This window comes from Balaenoptera physalus (genome assembly GCF_965194825.1).
Source record: "Balaenoptera physalus genome assembly, chromosome: 2".
Taxonomy (NCBI): domain Eukaryota; kingdom Metazoa; phylum Chordata; class Mammalia; order Artiodactyla; family Balaenopteridae; genus Balaenoptera; species Balaenoptera physalus.
Genome location: NC_138883.1, coordinates 83,235,752 through 83,255,369, shown reverse-complemented (window position 1 = coordinate 83,255,369; position 19,618 = coordinate 83,235,752). Strand labels below are relative to the sequence as shown.

Below are 19,618 nucleotides of genomic sequence, written 5' to 3'. Positions count from 1 at the left end.
ATCATATTAAGTAAAGTAAGTCACACAAAGACAAATACCATAGGATATCACTTACATGTGGAATCTCAAAAAATGATACAAATGAACTTATTTACAAAACAGAAATAGACTCACAGACATAGAAAACAAACTTATAGTTACCAAAGGGGATGGGTTGGGGGACAATAAATTAGGAGCTTGGGATTAACATATACACACTACTATATATAAAACAGGTAAACAACAAGGACCTACTGTATAGCACAGGGAACTATATTCAATATCTTGTAATAACCTATAATGGAAAAGAATGTGAAAAAGAATATATATATTAGAATATAATATATATATTAGAATATATATATATTAGAATATAAAATGTATATTAGAATATTAGAATGTGAAAAAGAATATATATATTAGATATATAAAGAATATATATATTAGAATATAAAGAATATAATATATATATTAGAATATATATACATATTAGAATATAAAGTATATATTAGAATATTAGAATGTGAAAAAGAATATATAAAGAATATATATATTAGAATATAAAGAATATGTAAATAATATAAAATAGAATATATATATAGAATATAAACTATAAAATAGAATATATATGTATGTGTGTGTGTCTGTGTCTGTATATATATATAACTGAATCACTTTGAAAAAAAAGAGGTAACAGCTTCCAAATACTAGGATGTATATTTGTAACTGAGCTTTGACTTGTGTCGTGAAAAACCTGTTGTTTGTTCTGGGCATAATGTCACTTTTGGACAGACAGTCCAAAATTCTGTGGGACATATGCGTTCAGTCCTGTGCCTTTGAGACCCTCAGCGTTTTTCAGATTAATGCAATATAGAAATGGGAGTACTGCATCCATGAAGAAATGAAACCAAACTGTCAACCAGTTATTTTATCTTTTACGGCAACAATGCTTTACGGCCAATTAAGTTACGCAGGGAAAACATTTGCGGCAGAGGTGTTTGCAGCGGAGAAGCTTATGGCGGAGGAACCGTACACACGTTTCAGCAGTGTAAGCTCGGGATGATGGCGGTTTCTGTGTGAGTTGATGCTTTACGTGCCTACTGTGTTTGGGGTGCTCCATCCGGATTAAATGGTACTAATTGAGCTGCAAGTTTCATGGGTGGTTTCTCAGTGTTAAAGTGAGGGGGTTAAAGGTTTGGCACTCAGTCCTCTGAACCACCCGTGCATCTCTCATTTTGGGTTGTGGTTAAGGATGGTATGTGTAGTGCTACATGTTTCCTTAGAGCTCAGCACCCTGCAAAATTTAAGGCAGCAGCTCCTATGAGCTCTGGCTTTTGTACTAGGCAGTGAAGTTTTGATTGTTTAACAGCCATCTAGCTGCCAACATTCTTACTATCTTTTTGACAGTTAGCCTGCCATGCTTTGGAAATGCCGTATCCGCTGTGTAGCATCAGGACTCCCCACGCACGGGAAACGCTCCCAGCTCTGGAGGAACATTCTACATGTGAGTGTAAGGATCAGATGCCCCCTGACTTTGCAGGTCAGGTGCCCTGTCTTCCTGCTGCTGCTCTGAGCGCTGCTGCCCATGATGTGAGCCACGCAGCTCCGCAGCCACTGACATGCCCTCCCTGAAGACAGAGCCATCTAATAGTGGGCAAGTCTTTTCACTTAGTTGCTTACTATGTTGCATCAGGTTTTTTTATACTTGGGTAGACTGTGAGAAATATAGTATAGTGGAACGACCACAAGCTTTGGAGATAGCTCTGGCTCACTTGTGCTGTGTGGAGCTCTGTAACCTTAAGCATATTGTTGAACCTCTCTAAGCCTGACTACCCTCACCTGTGAAAAAGGGCTAATGATACTACTATCCTTCTGGGATTCCTGAGAGGACAAAATGATGGCATATGCAGTGTCTTACACAGGGCTTCCCCCACTGCAGGCATCCGATAACTGTGAGTTTCCTTCCCTATGTTAATCATGTAATAACTAGCTTGCCTGATGTCACCCAGAGGCCCCAGGCCTTCTGCGGTAATGGGATCATCTCACCACATCCTCATTTTCGGTAGCTGATTTGTGAGAATTTCACTTATCTGTGCTGTTCTTTCTGAGGGCACAGATAATCAAATTTTCAGTAGAAGTATGAGGCAGATGAGACTATAAACTCTGAGGATATCTGACTATAATTTGTAGGCTGTCAGTAACATAATACAACCAGTCTGAAAAATGCACGAGAAAAGAGTGTTGCTCTCAAATAGTTGAGAGTGTATCCTTCACCTATAAATGTGTTTAAATCTCCTTCGAACCTTTGATGATCATCTACTATGGCTTCGGGTTAATAAGTCCATGTATGCATTAACTACATTCAAAGAACTGCTTTTTCATTGGGCCTAAATTTACCCTTTGCTACCCTCAAGTCATGCTTCTTGGTTCTAATATTTTCTTGGATTGAGGAATAAATTCTTACTCACTTACCCCTGTTTTCATTTTAGGCAGCTGAGCTACAGTGAAAAAACACTGGACCTGGGCTCAGGAAATCAGCTTACAGTCTGAATTCTGCTACTTGTCATTTGGATAGAGGTGTTTCTTTGAGATCAGTTTTCACACGTGTGAAATGGTGATAATTCTATGTTCTCTGCTCCGTTTCTAAGCTGGCTGTGAGGATGGAAGGATAACGTTGAAAGGTATGTGAACTGTAAAGCGTCGCTCACGTGATTTTCATCACACACCTGAACCACCACAGAGATTAAAAAAATAATTCTGATGTCAGGGCCTCCCCCCCGCCCCAGTTTTACAGAGTCAGAGTCTCTAGGGGGGGGACCCAGGCACCTCTATTAAAAAAATACATCAGTATGTGCAGCAAGGATTGAAATCCACTGCCCTTTAACCATACAGGATGACATCACTATTCACAATATTATAGACTTCATTGGCTTAACAGATGAGCTGGAATCCTTTGGGCTCATCTTCAGCTGCAGCTCTTTACCCCTCCCACTTTAAGGGATTATTCTCAGACCTAGCTCCATCCATTTCCTCCATGCTCATCACCTGTATCTCCTTACTATAGCCCAGTTCTCCAGCCACACCAGACTAGCTGCCGTTCACTGAATACCCCATTCACTTCCCTGCCTTTGTGATTCTGCTCAGTGATTCCTTGAGAGGAAGTTCTTACTGGGTGTGGGGACCTGGTCTTCTTGTAGCATTAATGGAGACATAGACGCTTCAAATAGCAAATGATCTTATGACCATTCAATTTATATTCTGCTTTATAGAGGAAAACCTTGTGACTAAAGAAGCTAAGTGACTTTCTTGAAGTGACAAAGCTAGTTAATGATAGGGTCAGGATTAGAATCCAGGTCTCCAGACTCCAGGGCAGAACTCTTTACACGACTTACCCTTCTAAAAATATTAATTGAACACCTATTGTATTCCAGGCACTGGCTTACAGTTGTACTATAAATATGCAGAACAGTCTCCTGTATCTATCATGCCAAATACAGAGCATTTGTCTCTAGCACTTATAATTTAAAAACATTATCCCTTTTACTATACGTAAATATACACTCAAGCTTTAAATCTTTTCAGGACAGTATACTTTCTCCTAAAGTATATTCTTCTACATTTGCCTTGCCTTATGCATTTGACCTGAGTTCCATGAGGTCAGGGCCTTCTCTTCGGGGATTTCAACCACTCTCCTCAGCCAAGCTCAGATTATTAGCAGAGATGGGGCTGCTTCTGGCCCCTTTTCCTCAATCCAGGCACTCACGTGCCGCTGCCTCACTGTCATTCCCTTAAATTGTAGTAGTCTCTACATCTTTTAGCTTCAAGTCTTGGGTCCCGACACCAGCTCTGCAAGATTCAATTACCTGAAGTTTGTTCTCAGTATTTCACTTTGGGAGAAATTTGTCAAACAGAAAAACCAAAAAAATTTGATATAAGGATTTTGTTAGGATTTACAGAGCCTAGATTGGGCCAGCGCATACTCAGTCTAATCTTCAAAGTTATCCTGTTTACAGCTACGGAGTCATGCAATTAATCTGACTCTCAGCTCAGATTGCAACAGAAAACCATTAAGTATATAGATTAAATGTGTAGAAGGGTAAGTTCAGGAAACTGTGATTTATCTTCTCGTCCCTTCTGATTCAGTTTGGTTTAGGAACAGAGATGCAGGGGTTGGAATTGCTGATCACTAGAGAGTTCTTCCTGAAAATGGAAAGAGTGGCCTGCACTTCTGTGTTTGACAGCCCAGTATCTGAAGGACTCCATTGAGCAATGTGTACCAAGTTCATTGTCCTTTCAACATTTCCTCTGTGTCTTTGCATTTATGCGGCCCCTTTATTTCCAGCACATCAGCAACATCAGTTTAGAAAATGAGCAATAGTGGTGGATCAGTACTACATGTTAAAAGATCACTTGTTGACTAATGTCTATGGTAGTGAAGAAAAATTAGCAAACTCATGATTTCTATGTTTCTAATACCAGAGCCTAAAAAGTGTTGTGTAAAATAAGCCTGCTTTCATGAAAACCACTAGAACTAGATTGTGAGTTTTAAATCTTGAAAGATCTATATTTCCATCTAGGGGAGCAGAATTAGGCAAATACTGAAGATTGGTGTAAACAGAGGACATACTAACTTTTAAGCTGTTATTTACTTTTTCTTCTTGAAAGAAAGATCCGTGCATTTGTAGTTATTGTTTTCTGCTATGGCACTTAGTTAAAACTTGGTCTTTAGCCACATTCTCTTATGCTTTTTCCATGCAGTTTTTAAATTCAATAAATACTTAGTGAATACTTAGAGTGCTCTAGGCATGATTCTAGGTGCTGAGGAAACCACAGTGAACAAATGCGTTCCAGCCAGTGCAGGAGACAAAGGGTTGTATCTTTATTTATTTATTTTAAATTTATTTATTTATTTTTGGCTGCATTGGGCCTTCATTGCTGTGCATGGGCTTTCTCTAGTTGCGGTGAGCAGGGGCTACTCTTTGTTGCGGTGCGCGGGCTTCTCATTGCGGTGGCTTCTCTTGTTGCAGAGCACAGGCTCTAGGCGCGCGAGCTTCAGTAGTTGTAGCACATGGGCTCAGTAGTTGTGGCTCACGGGCTCTAGAGTGCAGGCTCAGTAGTTGTGGTGCACGGGCTTAGTTGCTCCACAGCATGTGGGATCTTCCCAGACCAGGACTCGAACCTGTGTCACCTGCACTGACAGGTGGATTCTTAACCAGTACGCCACCAGGGAAGCCCAACAAGGGGTGTATCTTTAAAAAGACTTAATAACATTGACAAACTTATGACAGAAGTGGTGAATGGAAAACAGAGAGAACGATATTATGTCAATATTATGACATAGTATGAGGGTGTTTCGTGTTTGGTGATTGCAATCATTGTTGTTTTTGTTGTGGTCATCCATTTACAATGCTTGGTGTCAGTTTATTTATCTCGTAAAAATAAAATACAGTGTGTGTGTGTGTGTGAAAAAAAAAAAAAGGCTGATTACACTCAAACCCTGGAATCCATAGGGCTACAAATGTGATAGTGACATTTGCAAGGTGTGTGGCTATAAAACAGTAATTTACACATTTGAATTATTTTCATGAAAACACTGAACCATCTCTCTGCTAGATTTTAAATGTTATTGTCTTAGTGTTGAGAAAGTACATGAAATAAAATTAATTACTCTCTGCCAAAAAAAAAAAGAAAAAATGGAATGAAAAGGGAAATATAACCACAGATTTTGCATTTACTAAAAAGATGAGATGATATTTTGTAGACCTATATACCATCAGATTAGGATAAACTAGATAAGATGTATGAAGTTTTAGAGAAAAAGTATATCAAAACTGGCTCAAGAAGAGTTTAAAAAGTCTAAATGATCCTATAACTAGTAAAGGAATTTAACCCATTATTTAAAATCTTCCTGCAAAGAAAACATCAGCCCTAATAATTTTAGAGGTGAGTTCTACTAATAATCTGGGGAGCAGGTAATTCTAAACTTTCAGATAATAAAAAAGAGAATATTTTGTCAGTTGGTCTCACGAGGTGACTAAAAAACTTGGTGCTAAAACCAGACAAGGACATATAAGAAAGGAAAATTACATGGCAGTTTCACTCATGAACATAGACAAATGAATGAAAATGCTAAATGAAAATGTTAGCAAATGGAATCTGGTGATATATTAACAAAATATAATAAATTACGACCAAATTAGATGTTTTTCAAAATGCAAAATGAGTTAAACATTAGAAACTATATTATTGTAATTCACCATTTTGAAGTTTGAAGTGAATAAAAATATGGTAACCTTGATAAATGTAGGACAAACATTTGATGAAATCCAACAACCATTCATTATAAAAATGTATAGCTAACTGAGAAAGCAAACTTTCTGAACCTATTTAAGAGTAGCCACAAAAAGACCTACAGCAAACATAATACTTAATGGCAAAATGTTAAAAATGCCATTCTGTTTAAAATCAGGAACAAGACAAAAATGCCTGGTATCACTGCTTCAAAGCAAATGGTAAATCAAGAAAAAATGATAAAATGTATAAGGATTAGAAAAAAGGAGCCAAAATATGTCATTATTTGCAGATGAAGGAAGTTTTTGAATAAAAATATGAAGAATCCATAGACACACCTCAGAAATATCAAGGGTTCAGTTCTAGATCAACACGATAAAGCAAATATTGCAATAAAGTGAGTCACACAAATTTTTTAGTTTCCCAGTGCATATAAAAGTTATGTTTATACTATACTTTTATTAAGTATACAGTTGCATCATATCTAAAAAAGCAATGTACATAATGTAATTAAAAAATACTTTATTGCTAAAAATTGCTAGCCATCACCTGAGCCTTCAGCGCTTTGTAATCTTTTTCCCGGTGGAGGGTCTTGCCTTGATGTTGATGGCTGCTGACCGAGCTGGGTGGTGGCAGGCAATGCTGTTTGATATCATTTTACCCAAAGAAGAACTTGCTTCAAAATTGGAGTCAATCCTCTCAAACCCTGCCACTGCCTTATTAACTAAGTGTATGTCATATTCCAAATCCTTTGTGGTCATTTCAACAATCTTCCCAGCATCTTCACCAGGAGTGGATTCCATCTCAAGAAACCAATATCATCATTGCTCATCCTTAAGAAGCAACTCCTCATCTGTTGTGATCATGAGATGGCAGCAATCCAGTCACATCTTCAGGCTCCACTTCTAATTCTTGTTCTCTTGCTATTTCCACAACATCTGCGGTTACTTCTTCCACTGAAGTCTTGAAGCCCTCAAAGTTATACAGGTTTACTGGATATTTGAGGGTTGGAATCAACTTCTTCCAAATTCATATTAATGTTCATAGTTTGACCTCTTCCCATGAATCACAAATGTTTTTAATGACATCTAGAATAATGAATCTTTTCCAGAAGGTTTTCAGTTGACTTTTCCCAGTTCCATCAGAGGAATCACTGTCTATAGCAGCTATAGCCTTACAAAATGTATTTCTCAAATAATAAGACTCAGAAGTCAAAATTACTCTTTGATTCATGGGCTGCAGAATGGATGTTGTGTTATCAGGCATGATAACAACGTGAATCTTGTACATCTTCATCAGAGCTCTTGGATGACCAGGTGCATTGCCAATGAGTAGTAGCACTCAACAGCAGGCTTAAAATATTCAGTAAATCATGTTGTAAACAGATGTGCTGTTTTCCAGACTTTGTTGTTCCATTTATAGAGCACAGGTAGAATAGATTTAGCATAATTCTTAAGGACCCTAGAATTTTGGGGATGGTAAGTAAACATTGGTTTCAACTTCAAGTCACCAGCTACATTGACCCCTAACAAGAAAGTCAGCCTGTCCTTTGAAGCTTTAAAGCTAGGCATTGACTTCTCTCTAGCTATGAAAATCCTAGATGATATCATCTTCCAATGTTTTGTCTACATTGAAAATCTGTTGTTTAGTGTAGCCACCTTCATTACCTTAGCTAGACATTGCACTTTTATCTTATGGAGACAACTTCTTTCCTTAAACCTCATGAACCAACCTCTGCTCGCTTCCAACTTTTCTTCTGCAGCTTCCTTAGCTCTCTCAGCCTTCACAGAATTGAAGAATATTAGGAATTTGTTCTAGATTAGGCTTTGGCTTAAGGGAATGTTGCAGCTGGTTTGATCTTCTATCCAGACCACTAAAACTTTCTTCATATCAGCAATAAGGCTGTTTCGCTTTCTTATCATTCATGTGTTCACTGGAGTAGCACTTTTAATTTCCTTCAAGAACTTTTCCTTTGCATTTATAACTTGTCTAACTGGTGCACAAGACCTGGTTTTTAGCCTATTTTGGCTTTTGACATGCCTTCCTCACTAAATCATTTCTAGGTTTTGATTTAAAGTAAGAGATGTGCGACTCTTCCTTTCACTTGAACACTTAGAGGCCACTGTAGGGTTATTAATTGGCCTAATTTCAATATTATTGTGTCTCAGGGAATAGGGAGGCCTGAGGAGTGGGGAGAAAGAGGGCAATGGCGGTTGGTAGAGCAGTCAGAACACACACAACGTTTATTAAGTTTACCATCTTGTGTGAGTGCGTTTCATGGCACTCCCCCTACCCCCAATTACAACAGTAACATCAAAGATCACAGATCACCATAATAAATATAATAACAAAGGAAAAGTTTGAAATACTGTGAGAATGTGACACAGAGATGTGAAGTGAGCAAATGTTATTGGAAAAACAGCGCCGATAGACTTGCTTGATGCAGGGTTGCCACAAACCTTCAATTTGTAAAATGTGCAACATCTCTGAAGTGCATTAAGTAAAGCATAACTTTGTACAGGCATATCTGTACAAAGTTTATGGTTACATCTCAGGTATGTTAAGGTCCTTGGACTCTGAAATGTAACTTACTTGAAGGGAAAGAGAAGTTTCAGGGTTCATATATGTTGGACATTAGCCATTGGCAGGCTCAGTGCTAGGTTGTTTATTTAGAATAATAATAATTATTATTATTACTGTAGCTACCATTTATTGGACACCAACTCCCCAGCCAAGAACAGGCTAAATTTTCACAGTTAATATTTCTAATTTTCACACAAACTGCAAGTTATTATTCGAGGTAAGATTCTCCTTATTTTACAGATGAGAAAACAGATTCAGAGAAGTAAGGTAACTTACTCGAGTTCACACAGCTAGAAATGGACAGAACTAGCATTTCAAAAAGGGTTTTTTGTTGTCTGAGCCTGTCTACAGTAATACAGACAGCTTCCCTAAGGTACCAAGCTTGTGTCCTGTTGATGTCCTCGATGCTCAAGAAATATCTGTGGGGAATAAAGACACAGACATAGAGAATGGACTTGAGGACATGGGGAGGGGGAAGGGTAAGCTGGGACAAAGTGAGAGAGTGACATTGACATATATACACTACCAAATGTAAAATAGATAGCTAGTGGGAAGCAGCCGCATAGCACAGGGAGATCAGCTCGGTGCTTTGTGACCACCTAGAGGGGTGGGATACGGAGGGTGGGAGGGACATGCAAGAGGGAGGAGATATGGGGATGTATGTATATATATAGCTGATTCGTTTTGTTATACAGCAGAAACTAACACACCATTGTAAAGCAATTATACTCCAATAAAGATGTTAAAAAATAAAAAAAAAATAAATCCCTTATTTTTCAAATCCAAAAAAAAAGAAATATCTGTGGACTGTTTCCCTTGGAGCCTGGATCAAAAACCTGTCTCAGAAAAAGATCAACTTGTCTTAAAAATCGGGACTATTGACTTGATTAAAGCAGCTATCACATTTCAGCATTTTTTGGTTCCTTTGCTCCTTCTCTCAGGACCAGAAGGGACTTCCTAGGTCTTTATGCTGTTTGGGTGCTAGAAAGAATAGAAGACATCAATATTAGTTTTCTAGGGCTGCCATAGCAAAATAGCACAGACTGGGTGACTTAAAGAACAGAAATTTATTTTCTCACCATTCTGGGGGCTAGAAGCGGAAGATCAAGGTGTTTGCAGGATTGGTTTCTTCTGAGGTCTCTCTCCTTGGTTTGTAGAGGGCTGCCTTCTCGTTGTATCCCTCACGTGGTTGTTTCTCTGCGTTGTCAGTGTGCTAACCTCCTCTTCTTATAAGGACACCAGTCATATCGGATTAGGGCTCACTCTAACAACCTATTTGAACTTAAGTATCTCCTTAAAGGCCCTAACTCCAAATACAGTCACATTCTGAGGTACTGGGCTTAGGAGTTCAACTTAAGAATTTGGCAGGGGGGACACAATTCAGCCTATAACATCTAAGGGGAATAGTAGGGCGGATTTGCAGTCTCAGAAAAATTGGATACTTTAAGGGTTTGTGTGGTAATGAGTCCTTAAGGGCATTCCTCCTTGGACAAAGAACGGCAGTAGGCAGCCCTCCAGGCTCCTAGGCAGTTAACAAGAGCGTGGGGGCTCACACTTCAGCCCCAGAAAACTACTCTCACGGGACTCACTGATGAAAGCACAAATGCAAGGTCAGCTCGGCATTGAGAACAGAAGCCACCAACGGGATATCCCTGCCTCCTTGTTTTCCCTTCATCTTTTAGGAACCTGCCAAGGCCTGGTGAGTGGGAGCTTCAAAACGCCCACCCAGCTCACCATGCATTCATCAATTCATCAACTCTGATAGGACAACAGGAACTTAGAATCAGTCCCAAATTCCCAGATGGGTTTAGAAAATAATAAATCTTGGACATTTCATGAAGAATTCTTTAAGGTCATGTTTTAGCGTCAGAAGCCATACAGGACCCACGCAGAGGAGAGCATGGGAAGAAACCTGCTAATAAAGCCACATTTGACAGCATCCCTCGTGCTGCCTCTCCCCTATTCTTAGCTTCTTCCCATGTTCTTTATAAAACAGAAACAGAGCTTTCTCTTTGGAAGATAAATCTGGAGGCAGCCTTGAACCCAACCCAAGGGGAATTTCCTTAAGAGCCAGGCCACCATTTAGTCCTAGCCCAGTCCTTTAAATTGGTCAAGAGATATGGAAACTGTCTTTTCCTGCTGAGTGAAGGCCATGGCTCTCTAGGGAGCTCCTGTAGTCTTCATTTGAATTTATATTGACCTTCAATCTCAAATTGGTAAACTTGTGCATAGTTGTATATTTGTTTATTGCAGTTTTTTTTTTAATTGAAGTATAGTTGATTTATAATGTGTTAGTTTCAGGTGTACAACAAAGTGATTCAGTTATATATATATGTGTGTGTGTGTGTGTGTGTATATATATATATGTTCTTTTTTTTTTTATAGTTTCTTCCATTATAGCTTATTACAAGATATTGAGTATAGTTCCATAGTTCCAAAGGTTATTACAAGATATTGAGTATAGTTCCTATATAGTAGGTCCTTGTTGGTTATCTATTTTGTATATAGCAATGTGTATATTTTAATCCCAAACTCCTAAATTCATTGTTGTATATTTAAATTGCCTTAGCATTGTGCTCACAGAAAGACTCAAAGAATTGAGGAATTGGGAGTTAGGTCTCGAGGGTTTCAATGGGGAAAATATTCAGTGGTTCGAGTGATGGTTGGGTAAGTTTAAATGATGAGCATTTAAAGAATAATATTATTTTTTAACCTTACATTTCTGGAGTACACCACCTTTGTCATGATTCATTGGGTTTTTTTGGCTTAGGGCTTGGACTTAGAATATTAAATGTTCTTGAACCTTAAAATTTACTTAAAGCATCACTATGATATTTAAAGGAAAATGGTTAAACTTTCATTTTATGGAGAGGGTGTGGAGGGCAGTTAGCATTTATCAAATATTTGCTGTATGCTTGGCACTGTGCTAGTAACTTTATATTATTTCCCCATTTAATAAAAAAATAATGTGGTGGTAGCAACATTTAGCACTAAGATAAACCTCTAGCATGGATTCAAGGCTTGGAGGGAGCCATGAGAAATGCAGGATGCCTGATCTGCTTATATCCTCTAACCTCTCCTTTTTCTCCCACCTCAATTCCCACAGGCGTGGTGGCTATACTTCATTCACTTTTATTAAACAGTGATTTGGAACAGACAGCTTTTAGATGCTCTGAATTGAAAATCACCTCCAATGAAAGTCCTTACCTGACCACCCTATCTAGAGAAGCCACCCATATCACTCCATCAAATCCTTCTATTTCATTACCTTATAGCATTTCTTACAATCCTGTATTTTTCATGTTTGTTATAATCTGGATCCCCTTCTAGAATGCATTCTATCATGTTCTCTGCTGTGTCCACAGTGCCTCAAACGTGATGGGCACAGAGTAAGTTTCAATGGTTATTTGTTGCATGATCTATTAATGAACAGATTCAGACAGATGATAGTAACCCCACTAACTGGCTGACTGGTTTGGATGAGATCATGTTGTTTGGAAGAAATCAAAGCTCTTGCTGATGGTGACAGAAATCTCAATCTTTTGCCATGAATTCACAGTAATATAAGACTGGACTTACTTCCAACATGCCATTGTCATGTCTGATGTATTACTTAGCTCACCAACATATGCTTCCATTTTCTCATAATTAATATTTCCTGAGTGGGGCACCACCACCAGACACAATGCCAGTCACTGCAGAACCTGGAGTAAAACAGTGAATGGGGCTAACATTTATTGAGCATTTTCTATATGTCTTGAACACTTGTGTAACTTGCCCTGCTATGTAGTATTTTATTGCTTGGATATTACATAATTTTTAAGTATATTAATCTTTTGTTGGACATATGGGTTGTTTCCATTTTTTTGCTATTCATACTTATGAATATTTTAATGCATGTCTCTTGGTGTACACAGAGAAGTATTTCTCTAAGGCATTGGTTCTTATATTGTGGTCCTCGGACAAGGCACTTAGCCTCCATCCTAGACATACTGGTTAGAATTTCTGTGGATAGGACCCAGTAATCTGGGTTTTAACAAGCTCTCCAGATGATTATGATGCACATTAGAACCACCTGGGGAGCTTTCAAGAAAAAACCAATAGCTGAGCCCTGCTGAGGAGTGGTTAAGTCATAATTGCTTAGGATGGGGCCAGGTGATTCTACTGTGTTGTCAGAGTTGAGAGCTACAGCTCTCACGTACGTAAGTAGGAGTGGGATTTTCATGTTATAGCCTACAGGTTTGTTAAATTTTACTAAGTGAAATTAAAATTGCTTTTCCAAAAGGGGGACTTAAAAGCTTTTGCACAGCAAAGGAAACCATCCACAAAATGAAGAGACAACCTACTGAATAGGAGAAAATATTTGCAAGTGAATTGACCGATAAAGGGTTAATACCCAACATATATAAACAACTCATACAACTCAACATCAAAAAATACCCGATTAAAACATGGGCAGAAGACCTGAATAGACATTTTTCCAAAGAGGAAATGCAGATGGCTCACAGGCACATGAAAACATGCTCAGCATTGATGATCCTCAGAGAAATGCAAGTCAAAACAACAATGAGATATTACCTCACACCTCTCAGAATGGCTGTCATCAAAGAAACACAAATAACATGCTGGGGAGGGTGTGGAGAAAAGGGAACACTTGTGCACTGTTGGTGGGAATATAAATGGGTGCAGCCACTGTGGAAAATATTGTGGAGGTTTCTCAGAAAACTAAAAATAGAGCTACCATATGACCCAGCAATTCCATTCCTGGGTTTATATCAAGAAAAAAATCCCAAAACACTAATTTGAAAAGATACATGCACCCCAGTGTTCATAGCAGCAGTATTCACAATTGCCAAGATATGGAAGCAAGCTGAGTGTCCGTCAACAGATGATAGGATAAAGAAGGTGTGGTATATATATACAGTGAAATACTACTTAGCCATAAAAAAGAATGAAATTTTTGTCATTTATAACAACATGGATGGACTAAGAGGGTATTAATGCTAAGTGAAATAAGTCAGGCAGAGAAAGACAAATACTGTATGATATCATTTATATGTGGAATCTAAAAAATAAAACAAACTAGTGAATATAACAAAAAGCAGCAGACTCACAGATATTGAGAACAAACTAGTGGTTACAAGTGGAGAGAGGGAAGGGGGAGGGGGCAATATAGGGGCATGGGGTTAAGAGGTATAAACTATTATGTATAAAATAAGCTACAAGGATATATTGTTCAATCAGGGGATATAGCCAATATTTTCTAATAACTATAAATAGAGTATAACCTTTAAAACTTGTGAATCACTGTATTGTACACCTGTAACTTATATACTATTGTATATCAACTATAGTTCAATAAGAAAATTTAAAACTCCAAACCACCCTCCCAAACCCAAAAATTATTGTCCCAATTTATGCTGACAGCCGCTCTTTATGAGTGTTCCTGTTGCTCCATATCTTCACTAAAATTTGTATTTTTTGATAAATAGCAAAATAGTACCATTTTGATAGGTGTGAAATATCTTATTATAATTTTAATTTGTATTTATTTGATTAATAATGGCACTGGGCATCTTTTTATATGTTTAAAGGCCAACAATATTTTTACTTCAGTGAAATGCCTGTTCTTCTGCCATTTTTTTTTTCTACTGGGTTGTCTATTTATTGATTTGTAGTAATTCTTTATGTATTCTGGATGCTAATCCTTTGTTGGTCCTGTATATGGACCAACAATCTTCCCTCTAATTTTTGGCTTATCTTTTTATTCTCTTTAGGGAGTATTTTGATTAACAAATTCTTTTATGTCATTGAATTTCTCTCTTTTCTGTTAGGGTTTGTGTTTTGTTTTGTTTTGTTTTCCTGTTTGAGAAATCTTTGCCTACCCAGAATCTGAAAGATATTCTCCTGTGCTTTCTTCTAAATGTTTTAAATTTTTGCCTTTCACATTAGTACTTAACCCACCTAGAATTTATTTTTTAATCAGTGGTCTAAAGTAGATACCTGTTTTTACTTATTTTCTTTGTGGATAAACAGTTGTCTAGTACCATTTGCTAATTAACCCATCCTTTCTTTACTAAACTGCCATACCAGCCTTGTTCATGTGTCTATTTTAGATAAAAGCATGGGTCTGTTTCTGGGCTATCTATTTTATCTATTGGTCAGTTTTTTTTTCATCCATGAGCCAGTGCTTCACTGTTTAATTTTTATAGTTTATAATCAGTCCTGATACATGACAGAAGAACAAGTTCCCTACCTGGTTTTTCTCTAAAAACATCTTCGGCTATTTTTAGTGCTTTTCATTTCAATGATTTAAGAATTAGCTTGTTAGGTAGTATGAAAAGTCTTGCTAGCATTTCTATTAGAAATTCATTGAATCTTTAGATCAATTTGAGCATGTATATCATCTTTAAAAATGTTGACCCTATTAATTAAGAAAGATAGTATGTCTCTTTATTTGTTATTTGTTTTTTGATGTCTTTCAACAAAGTTTTATATTTTCTACATACAGTTTTTCAAAAGTTTTATTGAGTTTATTTTCTGGGTTCCTTATATTTTTCTTATTATTATAAATAATATCTTTACTTTTTAGTTGGTTTTTAATGGTTATAAAGTTATTCTTTTTATTTCTTTATATTCTTTTTGATAATGTATATTTTTCTAAAATTTTGTCTGCATCTAAGTTTTCAAATTTGTTGGTGTATACTTATTCAAAGTATTTTAAATTCTCTTTTTGATCAGTGCAATATCAGTGGTTAGGTTTCTATTTTATTATATTTCTGCCATTTATTTTACTAGATCCATCTTTTTAAGTACTTGTCAATTTTTATTAGTCTTTTCAAAAACTAACATTTAGCTCTGTTTTCTTGGTTTAGTTTCTATTACATTACTTTATTTCATTTTTATTATATTTTCCTACTTTCTTTGGGTTTATGCTGTTATTTTCATAACAAGTTTTATTCTTATATCAGTAATTTTTAGTCTGTCTTTTCTTTTTTTTAGTTTATTTATTTTCTTTATTTTTTTGGCTGTGTTGGGTCTTAGTTGCGGTCTTCGTTGCGGTATGTGGGATGTTTCGTTGCAGCACGGGCTCTTTGTTGTGGCGCACGGGCTTCGCTCTCGTTGTGGTGTGCGGGTTTTCTCTCTCTAGTTGTGGCGTGCATGTTTTTTCTCTCTAGTGGCGCGTGGGCTCCAGAGTTTGTGGGCTCTGTATTTTGTGGCATGCTGGCTCTGTCGTTGAGATGCGAGAGCTCGGTAGTTGTGGTGTGCGGGTTTAGTTGCCCCGCGGCACATGGGATCTTAGTTCCCTGACCAGGGATCAAACCCGTGTCCCCTGCATTCAAGGTGGATTCTTAACCACTGGACCACCAGGGAAGTCCCCTTTCTTCTTTTCTTATATATGTACTTAGAGATTATTTTAAAATAATGATGTTTGTTTATCAACAAGCTAAGTATTATTTTAGCTGCATCCAATGTTTTAAGGAGCAGCATTTTCATTATAATTTAATTCTTTGCTTTTTCCCCCTCAATTTCATTATATGTTCTTTGACATATGAATTATTTCAACTTTTTTTTCCAAAATCGAGTTCTCTTTTTGGTTTTGATTTCTAACTTTATTGTATTGTAGTAAAATACGTCTTCTGTCTAACACTGATTTTTGGACTTTTTGGAGACTTGCTTTGTGATGTAGAATGTATTTGATTTTTATAAATTCTTTATATCTACATGAAAGCATATCTATTTTCCAGTTATTGGGTGCCATGTTCAAAATATATACACTAATTTAACTTTTAATTCATGTTGCTTAATTTTTCTCTATCATACTGTAATGGTGATGATGAGTTAGGGTGTAACAAACAGCCCCATAATTAAAGTTTACCTTTGGCTCATACTCACATCATCTTTATTGAGGGATCCAGCTGACAGGATCCAACTCTGTGTTTCCATGATTGCAACAGCAGGGAAAAACTCTTCTGCAATATCTCACAGTGGCCACTAAATGCTTTTGCCTGGAAGGATACACATAACTTCTGTACACATTTTGTTGGCCAAAGCAAGTCATCTGGACAAAAAAGCCACACCTAACTTCAAGGGTCAGGAAAGTGTATTCCCTGTAGTATGAGGTAGGAGAACTGGAATTTTGGTGAACAGCACTAATGACTACCACATTTTCTGTTTTATTTTGCTTGCTTTATTGATTACTGGAGAAAGGGGTTTAAATCTCTATCATGATGCTGAACTAATCCATATATCCTTATATATTCTAATTTTTTCTGCATATGGTATAACCCTATGTCCTGATTCTATATGTTAAAATTCTACTACTGTCAGGAGAATTGTACAGTGATCATCTTTGCCTTTCAAAATCTTCTTGACTTAAATCCATATTGTTTGTTATTAATAGAGATTCACAACTTAGTGTATTTGGAGAGCCTTGTATATAGTCTCCCTCTTTTGATTGTCAACCCTTTAATTTCCTTTTGTCTTAGGTATATCTCTTATCAAAAAGTAAATTTAAAAATACATATACATATGCATATATATGAAAGATATATATGGATATACATATGAATACATATATGAAAGATATCAATCCCAAGGTTCAAGAAGTCTAATAAACTGTGTGCTGATTACATATCCATTAGAATTGTTGAACCTGGGCATTGGTGTCTTTCATCAGTTCTGGAAAGTTACTAGTCATTAAATCTTTTTTTTTTTTTTAAATCTACTGATTTGTTTATTTTTATTTTTTAAAATTTTTGGCTGCATTGGGTCTTCATTGCTATGCGTGGGCTTTCTCTAGTTGCGGTGAGCAGGGGCTACTCTTCATTGCAGTGCGTGGACTTATCACTGTGGTGGCTTCTCTTGTTGAGGAACATGGGCTCTAGGCACGTGGGCTTCAGTAGTTGTGGCATGCAGGCTCAGTAGTTGTGGCTTGCGGGCTCTAGAGCGCAGGCTCAGTAGTTGTGGTGCACGGGCTTAGTTGCTCCGTGGCATGTGGGATCTTCCCGGACCAGGGCTCGAACCTGTGTCCCCTGCATTGGTAGGCGGATTCTTAACCACTACACCACCAGGGAAGTCCGTCATTAAATCTTTGAGCATTGTCTTTCCTCCACTTTTTCTCTTTTCTTCTGAAACTCTCATTATGTGTATGTTGAATCTTCTACTCTAATCACCATATCTCTTAAACTTTTATATTTTTCATCTCTTTGTGTGCAGTTGTCTTCTAGGTTATTTCTCATATCTGTCTTCTAATTCACCAGTACTTTCTTCACCTGTATCTCCTAAACGGAGTCTATGGGTCACTCAGATATGCAAATGCCGTCAGAGAAAATATTAGCTAAATCACTGGCTTGTTCTTCCGTAATCACACTTTAATGTTATTTCTGGGCTATATCTTCTCTTTATGTGCCAGTTAGCCATGATTTTGAGAAATGTTTATAGTTTTTATCCAGTATTTTGATATATTCTATCCCAGGATAGAATAAACATCTACAGATCTATTTCACCATGTTGCCAGAAATGGAAATCTGAATTTCTCTTAAACTTACCCTGTTTTGCCTAGTATCTTGTTTATTTTTATAGTGTGATCTATTGTTGTTAGGTTTCATTCTTTGTCAGCAAAACTTCAAAATCTGATTTATTTTGAAGTCCCCAAATTAACTAGTGTACTTAAACCTTATTTGTTGAATATATGATTTCAGTAGTTAATGGAGACTTCTCAAATTACCCAAGACGTGACTGTGGGGAAATACCAGAAGAGGTAATGCCACGAATTTAACCATTAAGAACTCAAGCACACAGCCAGTTCAACGGGAGAAAATACCTGTTCAATTCCCAATCTTTGTTTTACTTCCTATTAGACAGTTTCTTAGGTTGAAGAAAAACAATATTTTCTCTCGATGCTGATGGAATTGTACAAAAATTTGTTTTCCATGAACTTTTTCACATTTAAAATTATATTTAAAGGACTATGAAGATTGTTTTCAAGTTCTAGACCACAAAAATTAAAATGCAAATAAATAATATAATCAAGGAAGACACTGAAAATGAGATGGCAAACAATCTTAGAAAATTATCCTCCCTCTTCTCTTCTATCTCATCTCATCACATAACAGCTCTTGGTCATATAAATTCCACTTGAATGTGGGCTTTCCAATTTTTCCATATTTAGTCAATTAAAGAGCGAAATTCCAAAATCTACATAATGTTTGTTCCAAATATGAAGATTTATTACAGTTAAGAAAAGACAGGGACTTCCCTGGTGGTGCAGTGGTTAACAATCTGCCTGCCAGTGCAGGGGACATGGGCTCCATCCCTGGTCTGGGAAGATCCCACATGTCACAGAACAACTAAGCCCATACGCCTAGAGCTTGTGCTCTGTAACAAGAGAAGCCACTGCAAATGAGAAGCCCACATGCCACAACGAAGAGTAGCCCCCACTCGCCGCAACTAGTGAAAGCCGGTGCACAGCAACGAAGACCCAACGCAGCCCCCCAACCCAGAAAAAAAAAAAGAAAGGACAACAGATTAGCAACATCTTCTAAAGTTGGCCAAGCCACTCAGAGACTAGATTAGATGCACCAGTTTCCTCATTATATGATTTACAGACCTAGGATGAGGCTTACCCCAAAATGAGTGTCCACTCTCAATCTCAAAAAACTGCCACACTTGGATCTCTTTTCCGTGTATGACAGAGCAATAAAATGTCCAAGACTACAGTTATGGCAAAAAAAAAAAAAAAAAGAATCCCTAAGATCGGGAA

At 37.2% G+C, this 19,618-nt stretch overlaps 1 long non-coding RNA gene across 2 annotated transcripts in view; it reads left to right on the top strand.

Moving 5' to 3' along the window:
• The first annotated feature begins 414 nt into the window (after positions 1–414).
• The window catches only part of LOC309651117, a 232,692-nt gene continuing 213,488 nt past the window's right edge, over positions 415–19,618 (top strand). For both annotated transcript variants that reach the window (XR_014257934.1, XR_014257935.1), the window contains exons 1-2: positions 415–1,055; positions 2,469–2,660. This is a non-coding gene — a long non-coding RNA (uncharacterized lncRNA). The remainder of the gene's footprint in view (positions 1,056–2,468; positions 2,661–19,618) is intronic.